Source organism: Melanerpes formicivorus, unplaced genomic scaffold, assembly GCF_026170545.1.
Source record: "Melanerpes formicivorus ecotype bairdi unplaced genomic scaffold, bMelFor1.0.p_v2 SCAF_188, whole genome shotgun sequence".
Classification (NCBI taxonomy): Eukaryota; Metazoa; Chordata; class Aves; order Piciformes; family Picidae; genus Melanerpes; species Melanerpes formicivorus.
Window position 1 is genome coordinate 212182 of NW_027142540.1, and position 25039 is coordinate 237220.

A 25039-nucleotide genomic window follows, 5' to 3' on the forward strand; every position below is an offset into this window, starting at 1 on the left:
CCAGTTCCAACCCTGCCCTGCCATGGGCAGGGACACCTCCCACCAGCCCAGCTTGCTCAAGGCCTCATCCAGCCTGACCTTGAATACCTCCAGGGAGGGGACATCCACAGCCTCCCTGGGCAACCTGTGCCAGTGTCTCCCCACCCTCACTGCAAAGAATTTCTTCCTCATGTCCAGTCTCAATCTCCCCTCTCCCAGCTCAAAGCCATAGTTCCTTGTCCTGGCACTCCCAGCCCTTGCCCAAAGTCCCTCCCCAGCTCTCCTGGAGCCCCTTCAGGTCCTGGAAGGCTGTCTGGAGCCTTCTCTTCCCCAGGCTGCACAGCCCCAGCTCTCAGCCTGGTCCCATAGGGGAGCTTCTTCATCCCTCTGATCATTTTTGTGGCCTCCTCTGGACCTACTCCAGCAGTTCATTGCCCTTCTTACTCTGGGGGCATAATAATAATATTCTTGGACATCTGCCCCTGGTCTCCACCCCAGTGCCACCCCAGCCCTATCCCCCCCCTCCCCCCCTTCCTCCTGGACAAACCATCTGTTTCTCCCCTTCTTCTCCCAGAACATCCCCCCCCCCCCCGCCAGCAGAGCCTTCTTCTGACATCCCAGGCTCATTTAATGTATGTTTTGCTCCTTGTAAATGCAGTCTGGGGGCTGTAAGGCGGGGGGGAAGCCACGTGAGCAGCAGCTTCCCTGCGGAGCCCTGGCAGGAGCTCGGCTCCAGGGAGCTGCGCTGGGAGCGAGGCAGCCAAGCCCTGGCAGCACTGCTGCCTCACAAGGGTTAATGCCTTGCTCTGGAGTCCTCCTTCTCCAGCCCGACCACAGCTGCCAGTCAGCAGCACTGGGCAGCACTGGGGTCCCCTCTGGCTGCAGCCACCCCCATGCCTGGCACCTCCTCACCCTGCTGCCCCGCGGGTGAGGACCAAGAGCGCGGCACTTCCCGCCCTGCCACCACTGAACTGAGAGGCAGATTCACGTAGCGTGGGCAAAATGCTCTTGCAACACCAATGCCCTGCAGCCACCGGGACCAGGAACTTCTCAAGCTTCTCCTGGGGTTGGGTTCTGGGGGGGTTGGGTGGTTTTGGGGGTGGTTTGTTTGTTTGCAGGAATGTTCATCAAAGCTGAGCTGCCATCGTCCTGGGATGCCGCCCTGCCAAGGGGCAGGCGGGTCAGAGGCAGAGCTGGGGCTGCTTGGGCAGCGTGGGGGGATGGAGGGAGGTGGAAAGCATCGGAGGGTCACTCAAAGAGCCTGGGAGAGGGTCTGCAGGAGGTCCCTGGTGAGGCAAGAGAGAGGAGCTGCCAAGAGCTGTTGCTGCATCATTCCCAGCTGATCCAGCGGGAGCCAGCCCTAGCCGGCAGCAGCAGGAGGGTGCAGGCTCTGCCTCGGGGTGCCTGCCACGGTGTCACCCTGCCACCGGGCATGCTCCAGCCCCGGGGTCGTGCCTGGGTGGCTGCAGAGCTGCTGAAGAGCAGCCAGCCCGCAGAGCAGCACGGCGCAGGCATGGCAAGGAGGGGGCAGGAGGAGGAAACGGCAGCCAAGGGAAGAGCAAAACAACTGCAAAGGGCTTCCAAAGCTGCCTCCAAGTGGGCTCGGAGCAGGGCTGAGCCAGCCAGCATCTTCAGGGGCTGGAAACGGGCTGACTCAGCGTGCTGAGAGGAGTTATCCGAGGACAGGCTAAGCACAGGGCTCACAGAATCACAGAGCTCTTGAGGTCGGCAGAGACCTTTGAGGTCTTTCAGTTCAATCACTGCCCTAGAGCTCCCAACCCCACCACTCAACCACCTCCCCCAGCACCACATCCACGGCTCTTTTAGAAACCAGCAGGGATGGGGACTCCACCACCTCCATGGGCAGCCTGCTCCCAGTGCCTGAGAGCCCTTGGAGGGGAACAGACTGTTCCTAATATAAGGAGCTACACAAACTGGCTGAGGAAGACCAGCTCTGCAGGGCACAGCCAGCACATGGCTGTGAGGAAGGAGACCCAGGGCTCAGCATGGAGGCTGCTGTCAAGATGTCACCCTAGGAAGGGTAGGCTGAACATCAGGCAGCAGTGTGTCCAGGGGGCCAAGAAGGCCAAGGGCATCCTGGCCTGCATCAGGAACAGTGTGGCCAGCAGGAGCAGGGAGGTCATTCTGCCCTGTGCTCAGCACTGGTTAGGCTGCACCTCGAGTCCTGTGTCCAGTTCTGGGCCCCTCAGTTTAGGAAAGATGTTGAGCTGCTGGAAGGTGTCCAGAGAAGGGCAACAAAGCTGGGGAGGGGTCTGGAGCACAGCCCTGTGAGGAGAGGCTGAGGGAGCTGGGGTTGCTTAGCCTGGAGAAGAGGAGGCTCAGGGGAGACCTCACTGCTCTCTACAACTCCCTGAAGGGAGGCTGTAGCCAGGTGGGGGTTGGTCTCTTCTCCCAGGCAAGCAGCACCAGAACAAGAGGACACAGTCTCAAGCTGTGCCAGGGGAGGTTTAGGCTGGAAAGGGGGATTTGAAAAGGGATTAGACAAAGCTGCAGCACTGAACATGATGATCCAGGTGCAACTTAGAGTAGCAGAGTCATTAAGGTTGGAAGAGACTTCTAAGTTCATCAAGTCCAACGTTCCACCCAACACCTCCATGACCACCAGACCACGTCCTCCATGCCACATCTGCTTGTTCTTTGAATCCCTCCAGGGAGGGGGACTCTACCACCTCCCTGGACAGCCTGTGCCACTCCCTGACCACTCCTGCAGCCCAGAAATTGCTCCTTCCATCCAATCTGAACCTCCCTAGCTTGAGCCCATTGCCTCTTGTCCTGTCGTTAGTTACTCCCACCTCTGAAAGCTCCTGGAATGCTGTTTGTGGGATGCTGGGGAGGGCTGAGATGAGAAGGACCTCTCTAAACTCCCACTGTGTCTTACACCCTCCCCCTCTGCATCCCCTAATGTCCTTCTGGAGGCCAACCCCAGCCTTTGGCCTAAGCCAGCACGGCCACGCTGCACCCTTGTGATCCTCCTGGACTCGGTTCTCATGCTTGCTGTGTGCAGAGCAGCTCTGCTGGGACCTCTTCCCTCCCAGCCTGCCAGCACTGCTGGGAGCTGTGCAGCAGGGATTGCATCAGCCCCAGCACCACCAGCCCTGTGCTAAAGCATCGCTGCTGCAGCCGAGGGCGGTGCCACCAGCAGCGGCTCTGGGCTAAAGCTGCCCCTCCTGGGCACCCTGTGGGGTCACTCACACAGCCACAGCCACCAGGCTGTCACCTCTTGGTGAAAATGGGAATGCAAATGCAGCTAAAAGTGTTGGGAGAGCAGCTGGGGCTGGCCAGCCCAGCCTGTGGGAGAGGAGAGCCCTGTTACCTGGGAGCTGGGCCCTTCCCAGCCCTCCCCCTCCCTCCTTCCCCCAGGTAGAATATTGGGGGTTCAGCCTGCAAGGCTTCAAACCAGCCAGAGAAATACCACACAGGAGCTGGCAGCCTGCCCAAAGAGATGAGGATGGGCTCGTTTTTGCAAGACATAGAATCATAGGCTGGGAATTGTTTTGGTTGGAAGAGACCTTGGAGATCACTGAGTCCAAGCATTACCCCAGCACTGCCAGGTCCCCACCAAGCCATGGCCCTCAGCAGCACATCTCCAAGTCTCTGAAACCTCTCTGGGGGTGGGGACTCCACCACTGCTCTGGGGAAGAAGTTTCTTCTAATCTCCAACCTAAACCTTTCCTGGGGTAGCTTGAGGCCATTTCCTCTCCTATTGCTTGTGCCCAACCCCCACCTGCCTCCAGCCTCCTCTCAGGGAGCTGCAGAGAGCAATGAGGTCTCCCTCAGCCTCCTCTTCTCCAGGCTGAACACCCCCAGCTCCCTCAGCTGCTCCTCCCCAGCCCTGTTCTCCAGGACCCTCCACTAGCTTTGTTGCCCTTCTCTGGATCCACTCCAGCCCCTCAGTGTCCTCCTCGGAGTGAGGTGCCCAAGACTACACCCAGGATTTGAGGTGTGGCCTCAGCAGTGCTGAGCACAGGGGGACAACCTCTGCCCTTCTCCTGCTGCCCACACCATTGCTGCTCCAGGCCCCTCTTAAAGCTCTGCTCTGGACCTCTGGCCTCGGATGAAGGCTGCTGCTTGCCTTCCCCACACCACAGGAGACTCTTCCACCCCACTCCAGCCTCCAAAGCTGGCTCCACTTCCCATTCACCAAGTGGCCAAGAGAAGCTGTGCCTTTCCCTCTGCCTCTCCTCCCTGGTGGCTCTCCTTGCTGCCTTTGGCCACCACCCTGGCTCTAGGTGACCTTGCTGCTGGCAGCAGCTGGTGTGACTCCCAGCTCCCTGCACGTACAGGTGAGACACTTGTGTCTCCCTTGGCCATTCCTGCCCACTCAAGCTGAATGTCACCACATCCTTCCCTGGCCCAGGCTCTAGGTCCCACAGCAGCATCTGGCATCTCCTCACAGTCAGCTCCTGTCTGCCTGCCCAAATGAAGGCGATGCCCTGGGTGAGCTGGGCAGCCTCACTGCTCCCAGCCTTCTCGAGCCACTTCTGCCTGCTCTGAGCACTGCTGCTGCCCCCAGCTCCCCACCTGACTCCAGGGCCCAGCTCCTTCCCACCCACACAAATCACTGCTTTTTGGGTTTTTTCCTACCCTTTCTCTCCCATTTCTCAAGCAGGAGAGAATTGCCCATGACAGGAGCCTCCTTTCTGACCCACACCAAGCTAATTTCCTGATGAGTCTCTTGATGAGGAACATTGCCCAGCAGCATTTTGAACATCCTCACAGATTCTATTGACCAGATCACCCCTGTGCACATATTGATCCTTTCACTGAGCAGTGATGGATTTCTGATGCCTGATTTCCTTCCCCAGAAACTGAAGCAACTTCTCCCCTATTAGATCCCATTTAGTCATTTACCTGATGGCTCTGTGCTCTGTTGCAATCTCTGCCCCTCTGCTTGACACACAGAGCCTGACCCTCTGGAAGGCCTCACAGCCCACACAAACCTCTGGGTCTCATAGTTGGTACCTTCCCTTCCTCTGCCACAGCTTTCCAATGGCTGCATCCAAAGCAGTGTGGCCAGAGATGGAGAGGGAGGATCCTGCCCCTCTGCTCTGCTCTGCTGAGACCTCACCTGCAGGGCTGTGTCCAGCTGTGGGGCCCTCAAAACAAGGACATGCAGCTGATGGAACAGGTCCAGAGGAGGTCACAAAGATGATCAGAGGGCTGGAGCACCTCTGCTATGGGGACAGGCTGGGAGAGCTGGGGCTGTTCAGCCTGGAGAAGAGAAAGCTCCAGGGAGACCTTAGAGCAGCTTCCAGTACCTGAAGGGGCTCCAGGAGAGCTGGGGAGGGACTTGTGACAAAAGATTGTAGTGATAAGATAAAGGGCAATGGTTTGAAAGTGGAGCAGGGCAGATTAAGGTTGGACATCAGGAGGAAGTTCTGCACAGTGAGAGTGGTGAAACACTGGAACAGGCTGGCCAGAGAGGCTGTAGAGGCCCCAGCCCTGGAGATAGTCAAGCTCAGACTTGCTGTGGCCCTGAGCAACCTGCTCTGGTTGGAGGTGTCCCTGCTGCCTGCAGGAGGGTTGGACAGGATCACCTTTGAGGGTCCCTTCCAACCCAATGCATTCTGTGGGTCTGTGATGTATCACAGTCAGGGGATGGAGAGGGTCACCTTTCCTTGCCATTAACCTTTCTGGGTGACTCTCCCTGCTTCTGGCAATTGGTTCCTGTTCCTGCCACCCATTTGTTCTAAATCCTCTCCTCCAGTGGCACTTCCATTTGAATCAATCCCTTTGGTTTTCCAGCACCTGCCTGGAGTGTTACCTGAGGCTCAGCCAGCCCTGGGGAACCCACCAGTCCCCTTTGCTCCCTCTTTCCCCTCACTCTTTCATTTCCTTCCCAATTCTCTCACCCACCCCCACCTCCTCCTTCCCTGGGCCTTGGTTTCTCTCCTGCCAGCCCTGGTATCTGCTCTGGCTTCACAGCCTGGCTGTGTTCTCAATTAGCATGTTCCTTCCAGCTTTTATGGCTTCCAAGTCACAACATTTGCAAGACTGTGGCAACATCTTACAGCCTCTCCATGTAAAACAGGTATTAACTGCACCAAGATCTTCCCAGGATCATAATTGCCATCCTGTCTTGAGCTCTCCAAAGGCTACACAGGACTTGGAGGCAGACTTCAGGCAGCACTCTCTGAAGTCCCTTCCCTGCCACCCACTCTCTGCTCTCCCTCCTCCAGCTGGAAATAAATTCAGATGCCTTTCCAGCACCACCTCTGCCGCTTGCCTCCTTCTCCAGGAGCCTCAGGAGCTGGTCAACAGCCTGGGCAGATCTACCCTTTGGCCCAGGACTGGCCTCTTCCAGGACAAGGCAGAGTGTGGTGGGAAGCCAAGCAGAGAGTTTTCAGGATGCCTCTTTCACAAGGAGAGCAGAGGAGGGGGGGTGAGGAATGAGTTTGTGGCTGGAGACAAAGCAGCTGCCTGCTGAGCTGCTATGAAATGTCCTGGAGGAATGGCTCACTCCCAGGGAGGGCTCTGTGCTGTGGGACCTGCAGGCTCCACATGTGGGCATCCAGGAAACTCTTTCAACATCTCCCAACCATGTACCCACTGCTGACTTGCAGTGGCTCTGGGTGTGCTGCTCGAGCTGGACACCATCAGGACCCTGAGCTGGGCTGCTGAGCTCCTATGGGGATTGGAAAGGAGGATTCAGCCTGGAAATGCATCCCTGTGGCTCTTCTGGCCCACTCAGAGCAGCAGGAGAGGTCTGCAGTCTGCAGGACAGCCTCAGCAGACAGTCAGCAGACACTGGAGCTCCTCCAGCCTTTGTCAGGGGGCTCCCCTAAACTACCTGCTAAGGGCTGACTGGTGAGCACAGCTTTCCTCTGCCACTTCTCCTCCTCTCTCCCTGCCCAGCTTTATTGGTGCATGAAATGAAGCTCAACACCCCTCAGGAGACAACTCTAAACCCTGCCTGGCTCACTGAGCTCCTCTGCTGCAAACTGGGACTGGGTTGTGTGACCTAGGACTGTGTGGCAAGTCTGAAGAGATGCGTGCTTGCTCAGAAACAGAACCCTGTTTCCTCTGGTGGAGAAAGAGCTGCATGTGGTGGCACATTCACACCCAGCACGAGGCTGAAGCTTCTCTGAGATGCTGTTTGTGACCCCAGGCTTGCAGCACGTAAGAGATTGAAAGAGCTTTGCTGTATGAGCGGGGAATGCAGTGAAGCAGGAGCTCAGTCAAGCTCTTTGCAGCCACAGAATCACACAATGCCAGCATGGTGGGGTTGGGAGGGACCTCTGGGGATCATCCAGTCCAGGCCCCAGCCCAAGCAGGGCACCCACAGCACAATGCCCAGCAGCACAATGCCTTGGCGGTAGGGCTTGGAAGCTCTCCACACAAGGAGACTCCACAACCTCTCTGGGCAGCCTGCTCCAGGCCTCCAGCACCCTCACACCAAACAACTTTCTCCTTTTCACATGGAACCTCCTGGGTGCCAGTCTGTGCCCATTGCCCCTTGTGCTGTCCCTGGGCACCACTGAGCAGAGTCTGCCCCCAGCCTCTTGCCCCCACAGCTCCTTTCTCTCTTGCTGAGCATTGCTCAGCTCCCCTCTGGGGCTGCTCTTCTGCAGGCTCAGCACCCCCAGGGCTCTCAGCCTTTGCTCCTTCCAGAGCTGCTCCAGGCCCCTCAGCATCTCTGTAGCCTCCTCTGGACTCTCTCCAGCAGTTCCCTGTCCCTCTTGAACTGGGGAGCTCAGAACTGGACCCAGTGCTCCAGCTGTGGCCTCACCAGGGCAGAGTGGAGGAGAACCTCCCTTGACCTCCTGGCCACAATCTTCTTAGTCCACCTCAGCAGACCACAAGGACACACTGCTGGCTCATGGGGAACTTGCTCCTCACCAGCACTCCCAGATCCTTCTCCACAGAGCTGCTTTCCAGCAGGTCACCCCCTACCTGTACTGGTGCAGGAGGTTGTTCCTCCCCAGGTCCAGGATGCTACACTTGCCCTGGTTGAACTTCATGAGGTTCCCCTCCACCCATCCCTCCATTCCTCTCCTGATGGTGCAGATGGCTCAAGCAGGCCAGTAACCAAGAGAGCTCCAATCTCCCTGCATGCTGAACATAAACTCACAGATGACAGAAGCCAGAAACCCTGAAGCATGGAAAAGACAAAGCCACACTCACAGCTCAGGAGGTCACAGGCTGTGTGGAACTTGAGAGGGACATTCACCTCTGTGGCTCCCAGGAAGCCTTCAGAGAGAGGGGACACAGCAGACATAGAATCACAAAGCTGCCAGGGTTGGAAGGGACCTCAAGGCTCAGCCAGTCCCAACCCCCCTGCCATGGCCAGGGACACCTCACACTACAGCAGGCTGCTCACAGCCACATCCAGCCTGGCTGCAAACACCTCCAGGCATGAGGCTGCCACCACCTCCCTGGGCAACCTGTGCCAGGCTCTCACCACCCTCATGGGGAAGAACTTCTTCCTCACAGCCAATCTCAGTCTCCCCACTTCTAGTTTTGCTCCATCCCCCCCAGTCCTATCACTCCCTGACACCCTACAAAGTCCCTCCCCAGCTTTCTTGGAGCCCCCTGCAGATCCTGCAAGGCCACAAGAAGGTCTCCCTGGAGCCTTCTCCTCTCCAGCCTGCACAACCCCAACTCTCTCAGGCTGTCTCCAGAGCAGAGCAGCTCCAGCCCTCTGCTCCTCCTCGTGGCCCTTCTCTGGACACCTTCCAGCACCTCCAGCTCCTTCCTGGCACAGAGGCTCCAGAGCTGGCCCCAGAGCTGCAGCTGTGGTCTCAGCAGAGTGGAGCAGAGGGGCAGAATCCCCTCCCTCCCCTGCTGGCCACACTTCTCTTGCTGCAGCCCAGGCTCTGCTTGGCTCTCTGGGCTGCAAGTGCTCACGTGGAGGATGGTGATGGGCACTCTGGCAAGGTGGGTGACAGGCCCTGCTCAGCTGAAGCCTGTGGCTTTCATTCAACCGCTGGGCCAGCAGGAATGCAAGTGGGTGTCTCCTGGTGTTCATCCTGCTCTCAAGACACGGGGGAAGAATAATAGCCCTGCTCTTGGAGGGCTTTCAAGGAGCTGAGATGAGAATGAATGCTGGTTTTAATTTGGACTAACGAGCTGAAAGAGCAAAATGAAAGGCTGGGAGCAACATTTTTGGGGGCTGTTTTTTGTTTTGGGTGTTTTTTCTTTGCAGAGTCATGACACTTCAGCCCGAGCTGAAGCACATCAGAACCTGATCTTTGCCAGCTTTTCCCAGCTCTCTCCCTCTCTCACACACAGACACAGAGAAAGAGCAAGCGAGCCCCGGTGCCGGATTCAGGTTAAATGGTTAATTACCGCTGCTATTGTTGAACCCTGGCAGTGTGGCCGATCGGTGATGGATGGAGAGGGGTCGGGGGGTGGGGGGGGTAAGGATGGCAGCCCTGCTCCCACAGCAGCCTGCAGTGCAAGGGAGGCTCCAGCCAGCAGCAGGGACTCCCAGCAGTGCCAGCGTATTTATTAGTGTCATCTCCCTTCTCCCCGAGATTGACAGGAGATGAGCATCTTTAGCACGGACCTGCCTGGCTCCAGATGATAGCCCGAGGGCCAAGCACTGGGTGAGTGTTAATAAAACAACTCAGCCCCATCCCCTCCCCCCCTAAGAACTACTCAGATTTATTGGGAGGGTCACCTGCTCAGCAAACCTGGCTCCAAACCTGCCTGTGGTAGCTAAAACCCCGCCTCGGGGGGTTTGCTGAGCCGCTGACATTGTCTCGTTCCCAGCAGTCGCAGCGGGATGGAGTTCAAATTAAAATCCTTATTGCCTGGCAATGACAGACCTGGAGGTTTGTTTGGGAGAGCATCTGGCCGCCCTGCCTCCCAAAATGAAGTAAAGAAATGGGCAATTAGGAGCGCGGTGAGATCTCTGCAGCAGAGAGGTGTAAGGAAGCAAGCGAAGCGCTCCCGGCTGTGTCCCCCACCTCTGCCGCTCTGGAAGCCCTCACCCCAGCCCCCTGACTCGGGGGAACCAGGGCTGTGCAGCTGCTGCTTCACCTGCCCCTCTTCAGGGAGAGGAAATGAGGGCTCTGAGGACTTGGCCACAACACTTCCCACGCTGGGGGACCTCAGGTGCTGAGCAGTAGTTACAAGATTCACCTTCCTTGGAGTCACAGAATCAATTGGCTGGGTGGAAAAGGCTGGAACAGGTTGCCCAGGGAGGTGGTTGGAGCTCCATCCCTGGAGACACTTAGGGTGAGGCTCAACAGGCCTCTGGGCAACCTGATCCAGTTGGGGATGTCCTTGCTGACTGCAGAGGGGGTTGGACTCGATGAGCTTGGGAGGTCCCTTCCAACTCAAACCATTCTATGATTCCATGACTCTCTGATTCCATCATCCCATGACTCCATGACTCTATGATCCTATAACTCTATGATTCCATGATTCTATGATCCCATGACTCTATGATTCCATGATTCTGATTCTATGATTCCATGATCCCATAACTCTATGATTCTATGACTCTATGATTCCATGATCCTATGATTCCATGACTCTATTATTCTATGACTCTATGATTCCATGATCTCATGACTCCATGATTCCATGATTCCATTATTCCATGATCCCATAACTCTGATTCCATGATTCCATGATCCCATGATCCCATGACCTTATGATCCCATGATCCTATGATTCCATGATTCCATTATTCCATGATCCCATAACTCTATGATCCTATGATTCCATGATCCCATGATTCCATGATCCCATAACTCTATGATTCCATGATTCCATGATCCCATGACTCTATGATTCTATGATTCCCATGATTTATGATTCCATGACTCCATGATTCCATAATTCCATGATTAAGATCATTGAGTCCAGCCAGAACCGAACACCTCCCTGCACACCACTCATAGACCATGCCCCTGAGCTCCTCATCCAAACATCTTTTAAACCCCCCCAGGGATGGGGACTCCACCACCCCCCTGGGCAGCCTGGGCCAGTGCTTGGTGACCCTCTCAGTGAAGAAATCCCTTCCTAATATCCAACTTGAACCTCCCCCTGGTGCAACTTGAGGCCATTCTTCACAGCTTCTCCTTCAGCTGGACATTACTGTGCCGAGGCAGAGCAGCTCTCTGCTCTTGTTCTGTGGCACACACACAGCTGTGGAGTGTGGTGGCACCCAAGGAGAGTCCCTCTTGGCAGCAAGAACGAACCCACAGCCTGGTGTCCCTCAACCCTCTGAGCATGAATGGTAGCAGGAAGGTCATGGCCGTGTGAAGCCAGTGTGTGCCTAACCAACCTCCTCTAGAAGAAGCTCTTCCTGCTCTTCTCCTCCTGGCATCACTCCTGATAGAAGAGAAGAGAAGAGAAGAGAAGAGAAGAGAAGAGAAGAGAAGAGAAGAGAAGAGAAGAGAAGAGAAGAGAAGAGAAGAGAAGAGAAGAGAAGAGAAGAGAAGAGAAGAGAAGAGAAGAGAAGAGAAGAGAAGAGAAGAGAAGAGAAGAGAAGAGAAGAGAAGAGAAGAGAAGAGAAGAGAAGAGAAGAGAAGAGAAGAGAAGAGAAGAGAAGAGAAGAGAAGAGAAGAGAAGAGAAGAGAAGAGAAGAGAAGAGAAGAGAAGAGAAGAGAAGAGAAGAGAAGAGAAGAGAAGAGAAGAGAAGAGAAGAGAATAGGATAGAATAGACCAGGTTGGAAAATACCTCAGAGATCATCGCATCCAACCTATCACCCAACACCATCTAATCAACTAAACCATGGCACCAAGCTCCCCATCCAGTCTCTTCCTAAACACCTCCAGGAATGGTGACTCCACCACCTCCCTGGGCAGCACATTCCAATGGCCAATCACTCTCTCTTTGAAGAACTTCTTCCTAACATCCAGCCTAAACCTCCCCTGGCACAGCTTGAGACTGTGTCCTCTTGTTCTGGTGCTCCTGGGAGAAGAGACCAACCCCCACCTGTCTACAGCCTCCCTTCAGGTAGTTGTAGAGAGCAATGAGGTCTCCCCTGAGCCTCCTCTTCTCCAGGCTAAACACCCCCAGCTCCCTCAGCCTCTCCTCACAGGGCTGTGCTCCAGACCCCTCCCCAGCTTTGTTGCCCTTCTCTGGACACCTTCCAGCAGCTCAACCTCCTTCCTAAACTGAGGAGCCCAGAACTGGGCACAGGACTCAAGGTGTGGCCTATCCAGTGTGGTGGGCAGGGGGAGCTCTTCCTCTCATCCTGTGGCTGCTCACCCTTAATTCTCCATCAGCTGCAGCCTGGGATAGGACATGAGGCAGTGGATATAAACTCCAGCACAGGAGGTTCCACCTCAACACGAGGAGGAACTACTTCACTGTGAGGCTCACAGAGCACTGGAGCAGGCTGCCCAGAGGGGTTGTGGAGTCTCCTTCTCTGGAGCCTTTCCAGCCCCATCTGGATGTGTTCCTGTGTGACCTGTGCTGGATTGTCTGGTCCTGCTCTGGCAGGGGGCTTGGACTGGAAGACCTCCAGAGGTCCCTTCCAACCCCTAACATCCTGTGAGCCTCTGATCTTGTGATCCTTCTCCATCTCTCATGTGCACAGGGGAGTCACATATGTGTGTCAGCACCAGTGGGCAGCCCTCCCTCCGCCCTCCATGATCTCTTGCCACCATAAACCATGCTCACATGGGACAGCTGTCAATGGGCCTCCTTCTTGGGACTGTCCCCTTGGATGGTGGTTCCATGCTGCTCCAGCTCATGATGTCCACGGGACAATTTAGTTGTTCTTTCCCTGGAGCCTGAGCTAAGCACCAGGAGCACCCAACAGCTCCTCCCATGGCTTGAGAGTGCCTCTTACCACCTTTGATGGAGGTTTCCAGTTGAGATGGCTGAGAAGGAACTCTTGTGGCTGAGAAGGAACTCTTGTGCCTCATTAACATGGGGCTCAGTGTCTCAGGTGGGAAGCAGTGCACAAAGTGCTGGCCTGAGATGCTCTTCCACATGGTGAGGAGAGCTCAGATGGCTCCCCCCTGACATCCCAAAGGCTGTGCTGGTCTGGGCTCCTTGGGGTACCACCCATGCCTGGCCAGCTTGAGGACCAGCACTGGTTAGGCCACACCTTGTGTCCTGTGTGCAGTTCTGGGCCCCTCAGTTTAAGAAGGACATTGAGCCTCTTGAACGTGTCCAGAGAAGGGCAACAAGGGCTGGGGAGAGGTCTGGAGATTGCCCATTGGAATGTGCTGCCCAGGGAGGTGGTGGAGTCACCATCCCTGGAGGTGTTTAGGAGGAGACTGGATGGGGAGCTTGGTGCCATGGTTTAGTTGATTAGGTGGTGTTGGATGATAGGTTGGACTCCATGATCTCAAAGGTCTCTTCCAACCTGGTCTATTCTATTCTATTCTATTCTATTCTATTCTATTCTATTCTATTCTATTCTATTCTATTCTATTCTATTCTATTCTATTCTATTCTATTCTTCTATTCCATTCCACTTCATTCCATTCCACTTCATTCCATTCTATTCCATTCCATTCCATTCCATTCCATTCCATTCCATTCCATTCCATTCCATTCCATTCCATTCCATTCCATCCCGCTCTGGCAGGGGGCTTGGACTGGATGAGCTTTCGAGGTCCTTTCCAACCCCTAACATTCTTCTGTGATTCTGTGATTCTCTCATTTCTTCTCCTCCCTGCCAAGCCCTCCTTCAACCAGGAGCACCCACAGGGTGCAGCAACTTCCCTCTCTCCCTCCCTCTCTCACATCCCCCCTGGGCAGACACCATCACGGTGAGGCCCAGAAGCCGGATGGGATCTGCTGGGCTCTCAGAGGGCCGAGCAGGGGGAGGGAGGCTCGAAACAATCCAATCTAGCAGGAGCTGCTCCCAGGGAGATGAATAATGGGAAGTTGATGCTAAACTGGGGCCATAATTTTCATACCACTGCAAACAGATCCAAATGGTGATAAAAGGTTTTCATCTGCGGAGGCTTGGAGAGGGGCCCCGCGCGCCTGATTTACGGCGCCTCTTAATGTCACATCTGACAGCACTTTGCAAACAAAATGTTCTGCCCATAAACTAGCAGCAGGGTGAGTGAGGGGAGGCCTGGGGAGCTGGGGGAGAGGAGGGCAAGGTGGGGGGAAGAAAGGTGAAAGGGATCCTGTTGGTTGGGTTTGGCGGTCGGGCAGCGCTGCAGCGCTCGCTCGGTTATGCGGAAGGGCTGCGTGGAAGAGGCTGAGGAGGGAGATGAAAGGAGAGAGGTGTTCAGGGCTGTGAAGCACAAAGGAAAGCCACCCAGCTCCTCCTGGAACATGGCACAGCTGTCAATGGGCCTCCTTCTTGGGACTGTCCCCTTGGATGGTGGATCCATGCTGCTCCAGCTCATGATGTCCAGGGGACAATTTAGTTGTTCTTTCCCTGGAGCCTGAGCTAAGTGCCAGGAGCGCCCAACAGTTCCTCCCATGGCTTGAGAGTGCCTTTTACCACCTTTGGTGGAGGTTTCCAGTTGAGATGGCTGAGAAGGAACTCTTGTACCTCATTAACATGGGGCTCAGTGTCTCAGGTGGGAAGCAGTGCACAAGGTGCTAGCCTGAGATGCTCTTCCACAGATCTCAGATGGCTCCCCCCTGACATCCCAAAGGCTGTGCTGGTCTGGGCTCCTTGGCGTACCACCCATGCCTGGCCAGCTCGAGGACCAGCACTGGTTAGGCTGCACCTTGAGTCCTGTGTCCAGTTCTGGGCCCCTCAGTTTAAGAAAGACATTGAGCCTCTTGAACGTGTCCAGAGAAGGGCAACAAGGCTGGGGAGAGGCCTTGAGCACAGCCCTGTGAGGAGAGGCTGAGGGAGCTGGGGTTGCTTAGCCTGGAGAAGAGGAGGCTCAGGGGAGACCTTACTGCTCTCTACAATTCCCTGAACGGAGGTTGTAGCCAGGTGAGAGGTGGTCTCTTCTCCCAGGCACCCAGCACCAGAACAAGAGGACACAGTCTCAAGCTGTGCCAGGGGAGGTTTAGGCTGGAGGTGAGGAGAAAGTTCTTCCCAGAGAGAGTTGTTAGCCATTGGAATGTGCTGCCCAGGGAGGTGGTGGAGTCTCCATCCCTGGAGGTGTTCAGGAGGGGATTGGACGTGGCACTTGGTGCCATGGTTTACTCATGAGGTCTGTGGTGACAGGTTGGACTTGATCTTTGAGGTCTCTTCCAACCTTGGTGATTCTGATTCTGTGTGCATGTCCAAAAGTGAAGCTGGACTGTCCCCATTCCTGAGGACAACCAGCTCTGGAGCCCCCAATGCAAGGAGGACCTGGAGCTGTTGGAGAGGGTCCAGAAGAGGCCACAAAGATGATCCCTCCCCTGTGGGAACAGGCTGGGAGAGTTGGGGTTGTTCAGCCTGGAGAAGAGAAGGACTTGGGGTTGCTGGGTGAGGAGGTGCTGGACATGAGCTGGCAGCCCAAAGAGCCAACCATGTCCTGGGATGCATCAAAAGTGCTGTGGGCAGCAGGTCTAAAGTGGTGATTCTCCCCCTCTGCTCTGCTCTGCTGAGCCCCCAGCCCTGGAGCCCCCAGCACAGGGACATGGAGCTGTTGGAGAGGGTCCAGAGGAGGCCACAGAGGTGATCAGAGGGCTGGAGAACCTCCCCTGTGGGGACAGGCTGAGAGACCTGGGGGTGCTCAGCCTGGAAAAGAGAAGGGTCCAGGGAGACCTCAGAGCAGCCTTCCAGTGCCTGAAGGCTCCAGGAGAGCTGGGGAGGGACTTGTGACAAAGGGCTTGTGGTGACAGAGTGAGGAGCAATGGTTTGAAACTAGAGCAGATTTAGACTGGACATTAAGAAGTCCTTTCCTGTGAGGGTGGTGGAGGACTGGAATGTGTTGCCCAGAGAAGCTGTGGCCACCTCACCCCTGAAAGTGTTCAAGGCCAGGCTGGATGAGGCCTTGGGCATCCTGGTCCCGTGGGAGGTGTCCCTGCCCATGGCAGGAGGGGTTGGAGCTGGATGATTCTGAAGGACCTTTCCAACCCAAGCCATTCTATGATCTGGCTGCTTCAGCTTTGAGGGTTGATGGCTTGGTAGACACTCATTAGCAAGGGCTGCTTCCCCTGCCCTTCCCTGTCACCTCCTCTGTGCCTGCAGCTGCCCCATGCTCTTGCCCCTGCCACCTTCCCCTTCTTCTCCCAAGGAGTCTGACCCCAAGCTAAGACCTTGTCCATAGGAAACACCTTCAGGCCAGGAGACACCAAGCAGGAGAAGTCAGAGAGTCCCCCAGGCGAGGTGGACGTCGTGCCTCTTGCTGTCTTCTGCCACAATCTCCCCTTTCAGCGCTGGACATGGCCAGCTGAGGAGCCCACTGCTGGGATAAAGTTGGTCCTCAGCAAGAGGGAGATGCTCCAGGTGCTGTGCTGGAGCCTGGCAGGGGTGCTGGGTTAGCTGGGAGCAGGGGTAAAGGAGCAGGAGCTGCTGGATCACAGCCCCCAGGCACCTGAGCAGGCAGGCTGCTGCATTTTGCACCAGTGGAAGCTTTCTCAGCCTGCTTGGCTCTGTTCCCAGACATAATGAGCTGCAGTAATTGAGCCCCCAGGTCAAAACTGTGCTGCTGGCTGGTGCCAGAGTATAGAGGGCAGCGTCTTCTGCGCAGGGAAGGCTTGGAGAAGGTGGTGCTTTGTCTCCATGGGTATTTGGAGCAGCATGGATGGTGCTGAAATGGCCAGGAAAGCTTCTGGGTACTGCAGAGAAGTGCAGGATTGGTTGGGTTGGAAAAGCTCTCTGAGATGGCCCAGTCCAACCATCAACCCAGTCCCACCACAGCCATCAAAGCATGGCCCCAAGTGCCCTGGCTACACCTTTCTTGAACACCTGCAGGGATAGGGACTCCACCACCTGCCTGGGCAGCCTGTGCCAGGGCCTGCCTGGAGTGCCAGGCAGACCAGCCAGGCCCAGAGTCAATGTGTTGGGTGGTGCCCAGCAATGGCCACAACGCTGCCTGGGCCAGCATCACATCAGAGCAGTGCCAGGAGGACTTCAGCACCCAGCCTGTGGCTGCAAAGTGCTTGCAGGAGCTGTGGCACCTGCCTGGCAGAGAGGTGGCAGGGAGTGCAGCCAGCCATGTGTCACCTCTAACCCCCATTGCTCCCTGCAGGCTGAAGGCTGAGATGGGATCTCATCCAGCTTCTGACGTCTACAGTGCCAGGCTGGAGCTCTGCTGGTCACAGAGAGGAGCAGGTGACCATGTGTCAGATCCACCTGAGAGGCAGGGATTTGCACCACAGCTTGTACTGCAGTGTGCTCTCAGGACCAAGGAGGCCAGAGGTCTCCTGAGGTGGATTAAGAACAGTGTGGCCAGGAGGTTCTCCTCTGCTCTGCCCTAATGAGGCCATAGCCAGAGTGCTGGGTCCAGTTCAAGAGAGACAGGGAACTGCTGGAGAGAGTCCAGGGGAGGCTACAAAGCTGCTGAGGGGCCTGGAGCAGCTCTGGGAGGAGCAAAGGCTGAGAGCCCTGGGGGTGCTGAGCCTGCAGAAGAGCAGCCCCAGAGCTCAGAGGGGAGCTGAGCAATGCTCAGCAAGAGAGAAAGGAGCTGTGGGGGGCAAGAGGCTGGGGGCAGACTCTGCTCAGTGGTGCCCAGGGACAGCACAAGGGGCACTGGGCACAGACTGGCACCCAGGAGGTTCCATGTGAAGAGGAGGAGAAAGCTGTTTGGTGTGAGGGTGCTGGAGGCCTGGAGCAGGCTGCCCAGAGAGGTTGTGGAGTCTCCTTGTGTGGAGAGCTTCCAACCCCCCCTGGGCATTGTGCTGCTGGGCAAGCTGCTGTGGGTGCCCTGCTGGAGCAGGGGGCTTGGGCTGTGTGAGCTCCAGAGGTCCCTTCCAAGCTCCACCATGCTGAGATTCTGTCATTCTCTGTACACTCAGCAAGACTGAGCAGGTCTCCTTTGAAGCAAGCCCATGCTGAAGCTCAGTCAGATGTTTCCCTTGACCTTGAATCATGGATTTCTTTCTCCCCAAACTGCGTGAACAAGTCCAGGATGATTTCCTTTGCTCTTCCTTCAGCTCTCCATCACCTCTCCCTTTTTCTGTGGCCTGGGCAGATCCTCCTGCCCTGTGCCCATCACCACTGTTTTTAACATGCAGCTGCAGGCAGTTCAGAGCTGAGGTTTCCAAGGGAGTCTCATGGCCCTGACCTTTGAGCCAGCAGAGAAGCTGCAGCACCAAGCAAGAGGCTCACTTAGCAAGCAACCTATGCAGCAAGGCTGTGACACATTTGTCATCAGAGCTGCCTGCTGTCCCCTGGGAAAAGCCAATGACATTATTGTAACCCAGGCAGTTAATATCAGCCCCCCCTGCCTCCTGTGCCCAGCGTGTGCAGTGACCACTGCAGTGCTGAAGGCAGCTGAGCAAGTTCTTAATGACCTTCCCAGCAGCTCATCCTCTCTATGCAGAGGACTAATCCCTGTGGTCATTCATAATGTGGCTGAAAGCAAGCAGGCTGGGATCTGCTTCCCACTCTTGATGTGGCCAGGCCCTGCTCAGGCTGCAGAAGCCTTGAGCTCAGCAGGGAAGAAAAGCTTCATGGAATCACAGAAGTGTCAGGGCTGGAAGGGACCTCAAGGCTCAGCCAGTCCCAACCCCCTGCCATGGGCAGGGACACCTCACACTACAGCAGCTTGCTCACAGCCACAGCCAGCCTGGCTGCAAACACCTCCAGGCAGGAGGCTGCCACCACCTCCCTGGGCAACCTGTGCCAGTCTCTCACCACCCTCATGGGGAACAACTTCTTCCTCACATCCAATCTCAATCTCCCCACTTCTACTTTTGTTCCATCCCCCCCACTCCTATCACTCCCTGACACCCTACAAAGTCCCTCCCCAGCTTTCTTGGAGCCCCCTGCAGATCCTGCAAGGCCACAAGAAGGTCTCCTCAGAGCCTTCTCCTCTCCAGCCTGCACAACCCCAACTCTCTCAGGCTGTCTCCAGAGCAGAGCAGCTCCAGCCCTCTGCTCCTCCTCGTGGCCCTTCTCTGGACACCTTCCAGCACCTCCAGAGCCTTCCTGTCCTAGGGACTCCAGACCTGGCCCCAGAGCTGCAGCTGTGGTCTCAGCAGAGTGGAGCAGAGGGGCAGAATCCCCTCCCTCCCCTGCTGGCCACACTTCTCTTGCTGCAGCCCAGGCTCTGCTTGGCTCTCTGGGCTGCAAGTGCTCACTGAGTGAGAAGTCTGCCTTGGGTCCCTCTGCCCAGGGTATGTCCCTCCCTGCTTCATGGTGCAGTCTAGCCCAGCACCACCCAACCTCTTAGAATCATAGAATCAATCATTTAGGTTGGAAAAGACCTTCAAGATCATTGAGCTCGACCATTAAGCTCTACCCAGTCCAGCACTGAGCCATATCCCCAAGTACCACATCTCCAGGGCTCTGAAACACCTCCAGGGGTGGTGACTCCACCAGCCTGTCCCAATGCTTGGCAACCATTTCAGTGAGAAAAAGGTCTTAATATCCAGCCTAGACCCTCCCCTGGTGCAGCTTAAGTCCATTCCCTCATTGTTCCATCATTAGTTACATGGGAGAAGACATCAACCCCCAGCTCTCCTCCATCTCAGACCTTGTGGCCCTGCTTTGTTCTGTGGTGAGACACTGGGATGGGTTGCTCAGAGAAGCTGTGGAGGTTCCAAATCTGGAAGTATCCAAGACCAGGACTGGAGCAGCCTGGTGTCCCTGCCCATGGCAGGGGGTGTGGAACTAGATGATCTTTAAGGTCCTTTCCAACTCAGACCATTCCTTGAATGCAGAACAACACTGCTCACAGAAGCTGAGTCCTTCCATGCCTGCATCTCCCCTCTCTTTCTCGATTGTGAGCCAAAACCTCTCCTGTTCTGCTTGGGGATTTGTCCTCATGTCCATCAGCAGGATGAGATGAACCCAAGCTGCTCATGACCCCAAGCTGCTCATGATCCCAAGCTGCTCATGATCCCCAGCACCTCCTGATCCCAAGCTCCTCCTCATCCCCAGCACCTCCTGATCCCCAGCACCTCCTGATCCCAAGCTTCTCCTCATCCCCAGCACCTCCTGATCCCCAGCACCTCCTGCTCCCAAGCTCCTCATCATCCCCAACACCTCCTCATCCCAAGCTCCTTATGATTCTAAGCTCCTGCCATGATCCCAAGCTCCTCAGTTTCTCTCAGCTAAGCTGCTGGAGGTATCTGACCTGGCTGGAGCTCCTCTACAGGTCCAGAAAGTCCTTTGTGAGTTGGAAAGTTGCTTTTTGGGGGGTGGCTACCTTTGTCCCATTGAGGCTGGCCATGAGCTGTGGTGTTTGTTGTGGCCAGCTGAAGGCTGCTGACGTTGCAGCTCTTTCCTCAGACTCCATTTGGTCTCCACTTGGTCTCTCTCCAAATGCATTGTCCTAGAGTGAGCCATGGGAATTTCTGTGGTTCTGGGAATGCTCCTGGAGGAAACACATGAAAAGAAAGGCAGGCAAAGTTTGACAGAGGAAAAGGGACACCAAAGTCAGGGTCCTGGTGCAGGGGTGCACAGCTACATCCAAGACCTAGACACAGCCACACCTCAAGCGACTTGAAGCCAAAGCCAGGGGGATGCACACAGAGTCTGGGGGCAAGTGGCACTGCCAATGGGCTCCACAGAGAGTAGTCCCCAGCCCTGGCCAGGTGGAAGACATCAGAGGGTCAAGCCTTGCATGGCTGGGCAGGATGCTCACCAGACTGGAAGTTCTCCACTGCCTGCATCCAGGCATCTTTCATTTGATCCCGGTGGTGAAGGAGTGAGAGACCCATGCCTGCACCTCAGATACTGGGTTCAGTTTTGAGGCCCTCACTCCATGAGGGACACTGAGGAGCTGGAGCAGGGCCAGAGAAGGGCTACAAAGCTGCTGAAGGGTCTGGAGAACAGGGCTGGGGAGGAGCAGCTGAGGGAGCTGGGGGTGGTTCAGCCTGGAGAAGAGGAGGCTGAGGGAGACCTCACTGCTGTCCCTGAAAGGAGGTTAGAGTGAGGTGGGTGTTGGTCTCTTCTTCCACATACCAAGTGAGAAACAGCCTCAGGTTGCTCCAGGGGAGGTTTAGGTTGGCCATGAGGAACAATTTCTTCCCCAAAAGGGTTGGAAGGCCTGGCCCAGGGCAGTGGTGGAATCTCCATCCCTGGAGGGGTTTCAAAGCTGTGGTGCTGAGGGCCATGGTTTGGTGGTGCCCTGGCAGTGCTGGGGGAAGGCTTGGACTGGATGATCTGAAAGGCCAAAATCATTCTATGACTCTCTGATTCTGTGATGCTCTGGGCAGCATGGGAAAGGTCTGGAAGGCCAGCAGCAGCTACCATTGACTAGTTAGCACTGCATCAACACTGAAGCTCCCACCAGAAACCACTGTGGTGGTGTGCTTAGCACCATGGAGACAGGAGGCAGCAGTGTTTACTCTCCTGGCATTGTCACACTGACGTGTCCAGGGTGCCTAGTAACAACTGATAGGACAAGAGGAAATGGCCTCAAGCTGCACCAGGCTGCACAGGAGGAACAATTTCTTCCCCCAAAGGGTTGTGAAGCCCTGGCCCAGGCTGTCCAGGGCAGTGCTGGAGTCCCCATCCCTGGAGGGGGTTTTTAAGCCATGGAGATGTGGTGCTGAGGAGCATGGCTTAGTGGTGACCTGGCAGTTAACAGTTGGACTTGATGATCTTAAAGGTCACTTCCAACCACCATGATTCTCTGCTGTGCTGGCATGTGTTTCCTTTCACCAGCTTGTCTGGAGCCAGGGACCCTGAGTGGGAGACTGGAGCTCTCAGGCAAAGAGATCTACTCTGGCTTTAGGTGGACCTCCACATGATACCATCTGACTGACACAGCCCTGAGAGGCTGAGCTGGCAGCCACAGCACCCTGGAAAGCCAGGGTGGCTTTATTACAGAGACTGGAGCTTTCCAATACCCCTGAGGTGAGGATACAAGAAGCTCATTGAGACACTTGAACGTGTCCAGGGAAGGGCAACAGGGCTGGGGAGAGGTCTGGAGCACAGCCCTGTGAGGAGAGGCTGAGGGAGCTGGGGTTGTTTAGCCTGGAGAAGAGGAGGCTCAGGGGAGACCTTCTTGCTCTCTGCAACTACCTGAAGGGAGGTTGTAGCAGGTGGGGGTTGGTCTCTTCTCCCAGGCAAGCAGCACCAGAACAAGAGGACACAGTCTCAAGCTGTGCCAGGGGAGGTTTAGGCTGGAGGTGAGGAGAAAGTTCTTCCCAGAGAGAGTTGTTTGCCATTGGAATGTGCTGCCCAGGGAGGTGGTGGAGTCCCCATCCCTGGAGGTGTTCAGGAAAGGCTTGGATGTGGCACTTGGAGCCATGGTTTAGTTGTCAGGAGGTGTTGGGTGATAGGTAAAAGGTTGGACTTGATGATCTCTGAGGTCTTTCCCAACCTGGCTGATTCTGTGATTCTGTGAATTGCTTCCTACATCCATCAGGTCAGAGACCTTATCATCTGCTGGGGCAAGGAAAGCCACATCACCTCCCAAGCCAGGCCCATCAGCAGGCTGGTGCTGGTGGTAGACACATGGCAGAGCCTGTGCTGAGCCCACAGCCTCCTCACCCAGGCACCAGGCTGCTCTGGCTGTTGTCAGAGCAACGGCAGCTGCTCTGCACTTCCTCCTGGCAAGAAAGTTCTGCACTGAACCTCAGTGACAGTGACATGCAGTCCCAGCCCAGATGCTTCCAGCTCTCCTGCTTCTGCTGCTGAACAAAAGGCCCCAGCACACGTGGTGGCACAGAGCACGTTTGGAGTGTCCCCCACGGTGAGACACCTCGGGGCAGAGACCAGCAGAGCAGTGAAACCAAGCCCAGGGGCCAGCTCCTCCCCAGCCCACAGGGCAGAGCATCCTGCAGCACCAGCTGTGCTCCACCCCTGCATGCTGTTGGAGGCTTTGGGAAGTCAGAGGAGATGGCAGCAGCTCCTAGGAGCCAGGTCTGGGCACTGAGCTTCCAGAATAGAATAGAATAGAATAGAATAGAATAGAATAGAATAGAATAGAATAGAATAGAATAGAATAGAATAGAATAGAATAGACCAGGTTGGAAGAGACCTTCAAGATCATCATGTCCAACCTATCAACCAATCCAACCCACCTAAACAATTAAACCATGGCACCAAGCACCCCATCAAGTCTCCTCCTGAACACCTCCAGGGATGGTGACTCCACCACCTCCCTGGGCAGCACATTCCAATGGGCAATCACTCTCTCTGTGTAGAATTTCTTCCTAACATCCAGCTTAAACCTCCCCTGGCACAGCTTGAGACTGTATCCTCTTGTTCTGGTGCTGCTTGCCTGGGAGAAGAGACCAACCCCCACCTGGCTACAACCTCCCTTCAGGTAGCTGTAGAGAGCAATGAGGTCTCCTCTGAGCCTCCTCCTCTCCAGGCTAAGCAACCCCAGCTCCCTCCGCCTCTCCTCACAGGGCTTGTGTTCTGGCAGTGGAGATGTGTTTGGGTGCAGGTCACTGCAGGCAGGTGAAGTGGAAGGTCCCCATCACACCAGCACCCTACAGCAGGGCTGGGGAGAGGAGTTGAGCCTCCTGTCCTCCTGCCAACACCTGCAAGGAGCTTTTGCTCCTTTGATGCAGCCTGTGGACACAGAACTAGAGAATGGCTCAGGCTGGAAAGGACCCCAGAGATCATCTCCTCCAACCTCCCTGCCATGGGCAGGGACACCTCTCAACCAGACTCAGCTGCTCAAGGCCTCATCCAACCTGGCCTTGAACACCTCCAGGCAGGAGGCATCCACAGCCTCCCTGGGCAACTTCTTCCAGACTCTCACCACCCTCAGACTGAAGAATTTCTTCCTAAGCTCCAGCCTAACCCTCAGCTTCAAATCATTCTCCCTTGTCCTGTCCCTAGACACCCTCAGGAAAAGTCCCTTTGCAGCCTTCCTGTAGGATCCTTTCAGGTACTGGAAGGCAGCTCCAAGGCTCCCCCAGAGTATTCTCTTCTCCAGGCTGAACAACCCCAGCTCCCTCAGCATGTCCTCACAGCAGAGGTGCTCCAGCCCTTGGTGTTCAACCTCCTTCAGGTGGCCTGGACAGGAGCCTTCCTGCCACCACTCTTGAGAGGCTTTTTCTTCTTAGGTGCAACCTTTGGTGTTCAACATCCTTCAGGTGGCCAGGAGAACTCCCATAACACCAGGAGGAGATCTGCTCTGGTGCAGTTCACCTTTCTGCATGCTCTTGGACTGCAAAACTTGGACATGGACACCTCACCATAGAAGATACTCAAAGTTTAATACATCTTGCAGGCCCAAGGGAAGGGCAGCCAGCCAGTCCTGCAAGGCCTTTGGGGTTGGGCTTACCAAACCCAAGGATCCACAGCAGGGCTCCATGGCTCTCAACTTCACCCAGCCTGCAGCTGGTGTGTCCTCTGGGCATGGTGCTCCAAGCAGCTTGGAGCAGTGTGGAGGGCTGCCAGCCCTCAGGGCTGAGAGATTTGCTGTCAGAAACATCACAGAATCATAGAATGGGCTGGCTTGGAAGGGACTTCCAAAGGTCATCCAGTCCAAGCCCCCTGCAGTCAGCAGGGACATCCCCAACTAGATCAGGGTGTCCAGAGCCCTGCCCAGCCTCACACATAGAATGGGTTGGCTTGGAAGGGACTTCCAAAGCTCATCCAGTCCAAGCTCCCTGCAGTCAGCAGGGACATCCCCAACTAGATCAGGCTGCCCAGAGCCCTGCCCAGCCTCACACATAGAACAGTAGGGGTTGGAAGGGACCTTTGGAGAGTCCAAAGCAGGAGCACATAGGGTAGGTCACCTAGGAACACTTTCCAGTCCCTTAAACATCCTGGTAGCCTCCACTGGACTCTCTCCAGTAGTTTCCTGTCCCTCTTGAAATGGAGAGCCCAGAACTGGTCACGATACTCCAAATGAGTCCTCACCAGGGCAGAGTAGAGGGAGAGAACTTCCCTCAGCCTGCTGCCCACACTCTTCTTAGTGCACCCTGGTAGCCCTTTGGATTCTTGGCCACAGGGGCACATTGCTGGCTCATGGGTATCTTATAGACCACCAAAAAGAAAGGGGTGTGTGCCAAGCAGGAGTTTGATTTGGGGGTAAAGAACTGATCCATGCAGGCTGAACCTCCTCCCAGGGTCTTGCTCTGCTCTTTCCTAGTGCTTCTGCCACTCCCTCCAGCCCCCCACACCCCTGGGGT